Raw genomic sequence first — 6013 nt, forward strand, 5'->3', positions numbered from 1 at the left:
ATTTGGATCTTTTTATTAGTCTAGCTAGTGGTCTATCAATCTTATTTTTATCTCTCAAAGAACAAACTCCTGGATTTGTTGATCTTTTGCATGGTTTTTTGCATTTCAATTTCCTTTAGTTCAGCTCTGATTTTGGTTATTTCTTGTCTTCTAGCTTTGTGGTTGATTTGCATTTGTTTCTATAGTTCCTCTAGGTGTGTTGTTTGGTTAATTTGATATATTTCTAACTTTTTGATGTGGGTATTTAGTGCTATAAACTTTCCTCTTAACACTGCTTTAGCTGTGTCACAGAGATTCTGGTATGTTGTATCTCTGTTCTCATTCATTTCAAAGAATGTCTTGATTTCTGCCTTAATTTCATTGTTTACCCAAAAGTCATTCAGGAGCAGGTTATTTAATTACCATGTAATTGTATGATTTTGAATGATTTTCTTAGTATTAATTTATATTTTTATTATGCTGTGGTCTGAGTATGTTTGGCATGATTTCGGGTTCTTTGAATTAGTTGAGAAATGTTTTACGGACAATTGTGTGGTTGATTTTGTAATATGTGCCATGTGCAGATAAGAAGAGTGTATATTCCATTGTTTTGGGACACACACAGAGGGAAGATCATATGAGGACCCAGGGAGAAGGTGGCTGTCTACAAGCCAAGTAGAGACCTCAGAAGAAACCAAACCTGCTGACACCTTGATCTTGGACTTCTAGCCTTTAGAATGTGAAACAATACATTCTGTTGTTGAAAGTCTCTGTACTTGTTACAGTCTCTGTACTTTGTTATGGCAACCCTAGCAGATTAACACACTAGTCATTTGGGTCTCTGTGGGAATCCTTCTCTCATCAGAACAAGATAAAATCCTCAGCCCATGAGGAACATTCTGACAGTGCTGACGCAGGAAACAAAAACAATGTTGTGGCCCAACTGCAGCCTCGTGGGGAACAGGATTACAGCTAGCAAATATTGTCCGACCTTCAGAGGTTGGTTAACCTATTTCCCTTTAAAATATTTATTTGGGAACATAGTTTAATTTTTTTCTTTGCCCTCCAGATATTTTCATAGGAATAACTTTCACTTGTATTCTATAGTTTACTCAGATAATTGAAAGACGTGTTTCAATCAGGTATTTAGCTGCAGGAGTATAGTTCATTTCACTACTAAGTATAATTTAAAGCTGCAGTCACATAAAATCTCCTTGGGGTTACATTTGGTGTTTGTTTTTTGTTTTTGTGACAAGGTCTCACTCTGTCACCCAGGCTGGAGTGCAGTGGTAAAATCATAGCTCACTGCAGCCTCCATCTCTCAGGCTCAAGTGATCTTCCTGCCTCAGCTTCCTGAGTAGCTGGGACTACAAATATGCACCACACCCCACTAATTTTCTTTTTTTTTTTAGTAGAGACAAGGTCTCACTATGTTGCTCAGGCTGGTCTGGTCTTGAACTCCTGAGTTCAAGCCATCCTTCCACCTTGGTCTCCCAAATTGCTGGGAATACAGGTGTGAGCTACCCGCACCCGGCCAAAATCTCTTTTTGGAATGAAATGTAGCCAAAAATGTGCTTGTAAATGTCCAGTAGAGCTTGTATAGAAGACCTTGATCAGAGCACACAAATGTGTTTTGCACAAAGATCCATGCTGTTGCCACCGTGTAGCCTGAGCCAGCACCCATGAGGATCAAACATCACCTGGAGCCAGTAAACGAGAAGCTCTGTTTATTTTGGGGCTTTCTGAAATTATCATTATCAGGGAGAACAGGCAAAATGATTTAGTGATTTTCCTCATATGAAACTCACAAAGAAAAACAAATATAATCAACAGGCATCTTTCTCCTTTCTGTTCCCAAGGCTGGAAAATTCTGTATTGGGGCACATTTTGGAACACTTACAGGTGTTTTGTACTATAGTGGTATTACACATTTGATTCAGCAGCTAAATGAATGTGACCTGGCCTTTACTTCCTAAATTTCAGTGCCTTAAGGGTTTTGTAGGTGTCGAAGTAGAAGACGGAACCACTGCACAAAATCCAGAACTTCAGCAACGGTTCTAACACCTTTTACTAAAGCCCATCTTGGCATCATCAGCTCAGCTGTGTACAGAGACATTGTACATCTCAAGTACAACTGATTTGAAAATGCATGCTTATGTTTAATAGAACTCATGATGCATCTAAACAACATCTAATCGGAAGCTGTGAGCCACCACTTTCACAGGGAACCATGTCACACAGAAGACTTCTATAGGGTCTATACCCATAGCACATATTAATTGGTGCCAGGAGATCCTGGCAAGGTATCCAGAGATAAAATCCTAAATGAAACCTGATCCCAACCTGGTGTGAAGTGTAATTACGATGGTTCTCACCCAGTTGGTTGTGTTTTATTTAGTAAAAGACTTGGACTGGAAATGGGTCATATTTTGGGCAAATGCCTTTGATAGCTGCATTAACCACTCTATGACTCTGGCTATTCATGAGGTTTCCCAAAATAACACCTTTGGCCACTACAAAGCTATGTGGAATTGCAGTTTAAAATGTTTGCTAGTCTTCCTATTGGGGTTCTACATTTGATTTCCATTAAGAGGTATCACATGGAACAATCACTGATAGCTCAGAGGTGATGACATTGATGTAGATATTCCTACTGATTTTGAGGGCTGACCTTTTGCACCATTTTCAGATAGTTAATATGGGTTATTCTTCAGCCTCTCTTTTATGCCTTTCAACCTCTGTTCATGAGCCCCAAACCAATCTCTTATCTAAAAATTATCAATACTGTGACCCAGGTCACTTTTGACACAACTTACTATGTTTGGGAATTCAATCTTTAGTTTATACATTACTAGTATCCTTACCTATTCTAGATTTGCATCCGATTTCTGGACATCTTATAGCTGAACTTTACGTGTTCTTAAAGGGACATTGGGAGTGACAGGAGGTAGCCAAATGCCTAGGCAGATGGAGTGGGTCCCCAGTGAAACCCCAACTCCAAAGCTGAAGACAGTTTAAAGCCTGAAAAATCAAGATACAAGTCAAATCCACAGACCAGACTGAGAACCTGCTTCACATTTGGCATGCTTTCCTCTGATTCATCCCTTTCCTAATTGGTTTTCTACACTGCTATGCCCACCTTTGAGTGGTGGCTTTGCTTCAGCCTTTCTTTGCATACTCACAAACCGATCAGCATGCACTCCCCTACCCTGAGCCCATAAAAGCCCCAGACTCAGTCACACTGAGAAAGAAACCACATGATTGTGGGGATAGGGGACAACCCCCACATTCCCTCTCTGCTGAGAGCTGTTCCATTGTTCAATACAATTCTTCTCCACCCTCCTCACCCTTCAGTTGTCGGCATATCCTCTCCTCCTTCGTGGATGCAGGACAAGAGCTCAGGAACTCCTAAATGCAGGTACAAGCTATAACACAGGTGACCTAGGGCACCACACCCAGCCCGGCCAAGGGCTGAGCCAGTGCACAAGCCAGAGCCAGCCTGGTGGGCTGAGTCAGGTGGGGAGTGCCTCCTACAGTAGGTAGCACGCCCCAGCAAGGCCCAGGTAGGAGCATTGCTGGCCAGAGGTCCACAGCTGACAAAGTGACCAAGAAAAATCCTGCATCAACATGAAACATACTGGTATTGTGGGCCCCTGAATTTACTTACCCTCGATGTGGTTTCTCAGAATGAACATCAAGATTTCCCCAACATTCCTGGGAGGAGACTTTTACTAGTGAGGAAGATGACAACTTCCACCATGACAATTCCTGGATAAAAGAACTGTATGATTTCACGTTGGGTGATACAGTAAGACCTTCCTTGAGAAGGAAGGTCCATCAGAAAGGGCAGGTAGTACTAGAGTCTATGCCATTAGAACCAAAGGAATTTTTCTCAGAAACTTTAAAATAGCTGATAAGGTGAAATTTTTGCATTATTAAACTAAGACCAGTGATACTTAGAAACCACTTGGGTACAATTTCCAAGTAGGATCTCCATGGTATTAAGAAGCTAATTTGACTTGAAGCAGCCAGCCTGTCTCTGTAGTGTCCAGCTTTGCTCCCAGGAGACTGGTTCATTATATTGTCATTACTGAGGTTTTTTTTTTCACCTACATCTGTCATTTTGTAAGCATATCATTAAAAATGCTTTTTAAAAGCTACTTCCAGCTGGGCGTGGTGGCTCACGCCTGTAATCTCAGCACTTTGGGAGGCGAAGGCAGGCAGGTCACGAGGTCAAAAGATTGAGACCATCCTGGCCAACATGGTGAAACCCTGTCTCTACTAAACATACAAAAATTCTGGGCATGGTGGTGTGCGCCTGTGGTCCCAGCTACTTAGGAGGCTGAGGCAGGAGAATCACTTTAACCCACGAGGCAGAGGTTGCAGTGAGCTGAGATCGCACCACTGCACTCCAGCCTGGCAATAGAGCAAGACTCTGTCTCAAAAAAAAAGCTACTTCAGTATATTATTTTCACTATAAAGTTGTATTTTATTAAAACAGCTAATAAACTAAGATATTAATCACACTGATAGTATTTATCATGTTTTTGTATTTGATTGCCTTTATATAAGGAGATACCTGGGTACTGAGGTACGCTTGCTTTAAAATTTCACCACCAAAAAAAGCAGCCTTGGGTGATCATAGTATAAAAGGATGAAATAGAAATATCACTACAAGCTGGATTACTCGTTTTTAATTTTTACTATTGTACCTAAATTAGGTACTGTTTTACCTGAATTAGACAGTGTTGAATCCTATACAGTCTTACTCATACTTATTGAATTTTTTAAATGTACTCTCAAAAGCTAAATTATGTTATACACAATTATAATTGTGTAGAAAGTATATACATGTCTAACCAAGATGCCAAGACTTTTTATATGGCTGTGTTGGAGGCCATACATAGTAAATGTGCATTTTCCACTGTAAGTAACAGCAACAAATTTAATTCTTAATAAAATGTCAGATTCATTCTTGTACCTGTTTTTTCCTTGGTGGTGATAACTGGCCTTCAATTCAGCTTCAGCTGAATGTTAAATGTTAACATTTTGCCATTTGGAGATCAACTGCAATGAATATTCAGCGTACCTCAGTGGAGGCCACTTAACCCAAGTCCCCACACTCCTCCAAAATTAATTTAGAGCAGCTGAGACTTTCTAAGTCAGGCACTGCAGAGCTAGATGCTTAAAGGGGTCTAAATCCCAGAGTTCTCACCTCCACTTTCCCCAAGGTACCCACAGAGAGCAAGATTTATGAGGACCCTGCAGAGAGAGGCCATGTTTCTCTCCCTGCCACCACCCCCGCAACCAGCAAGGCATGTTGACCAAGAACGTGCGCTAGTGGTTGCTTGGCTTTAGCAAAGCCCGTCAACATTAAAGCGAGCAGAAATGGATCTTAGCCACCGTGGGGAGAAATCTGTGGGGCACACTGGAATTGGCTTAAGCTGCTTTTAAAGTTTCTGAAATGGGACACTTGTTTCTCAAAGAACTCATGTGCTTAGGTGGGCAATTTCCCCCACAAAATAAAATCAAGAATAAATAAACTTCAGACACCAACAGAACCTTCTGTGTCTCTTCCTCAGTTATGACAATAAAACTTGATCAAGGTGAAAGAAATGGTTTGACTCGCAGTGTTGGCAGAACGAAAGGGACACTGTTAAGGAATATTTATTTTTGGTTTTGCCTTTCCTATCGTTACTTCAACCTGTGACCCTTTGCTTTTCAGGCCAGGAAGTTCCAGGCTGACATTGCCCCAAAAGGAAAGAGGTCAAGGAGAAACTGAAGGAGAAAAAATAACAATAATAACCTTTAGGTTTCAAAAGCCCCAGCACAAATGCTGCTTCCACAGGGATTTATCCTCTATGCCGAAAGAATCAATGACTGCACAAAATATATGGGAAGTGGTTTTCAGGAGATTGGCAGTAAAGTGGTGAAGGACTTGATCCCTGAGAGATGAGAAGCAAACAGAGCCAGGCTGTGATGGTCTCGGGCAAGGCCTGGGGAGGGTGTCCAGGAGAGAGCCGCGTGACAACAG

General features: G+C 41.3%; 1 pseudogene; it reads left to right on the plus strand.

The window, feature by feature from the left end:
* Window positions 1-2031: 2031 nt before the first annotated feature.
* LOC116461866 (sphingolipid delta(4)-desaturase DES1-like) lies at window positions 2032-4357 on the plus strand (annotated as a pseudogene).
* The last annotated feature ends 1656 nt before the right edge of the window (window positions 4358-6013 follow it).

This window comes from Hylobates moloch, unplaced genomic scaffold, assembly GCF_009828535.3.
Source record: "Hylobates moloch isolate HMO894 unplaced genomic scaffold, HMol_V3 SCAFFOLD_22, whole genome shotgun sequence".
In the NCBI taxonomy this organism is placed as follows: Eukaryota; Metazoa; Chordata; class Mammalia; order Primates; family Hylobatidae; genus Hylobates; species Hylobates moloch.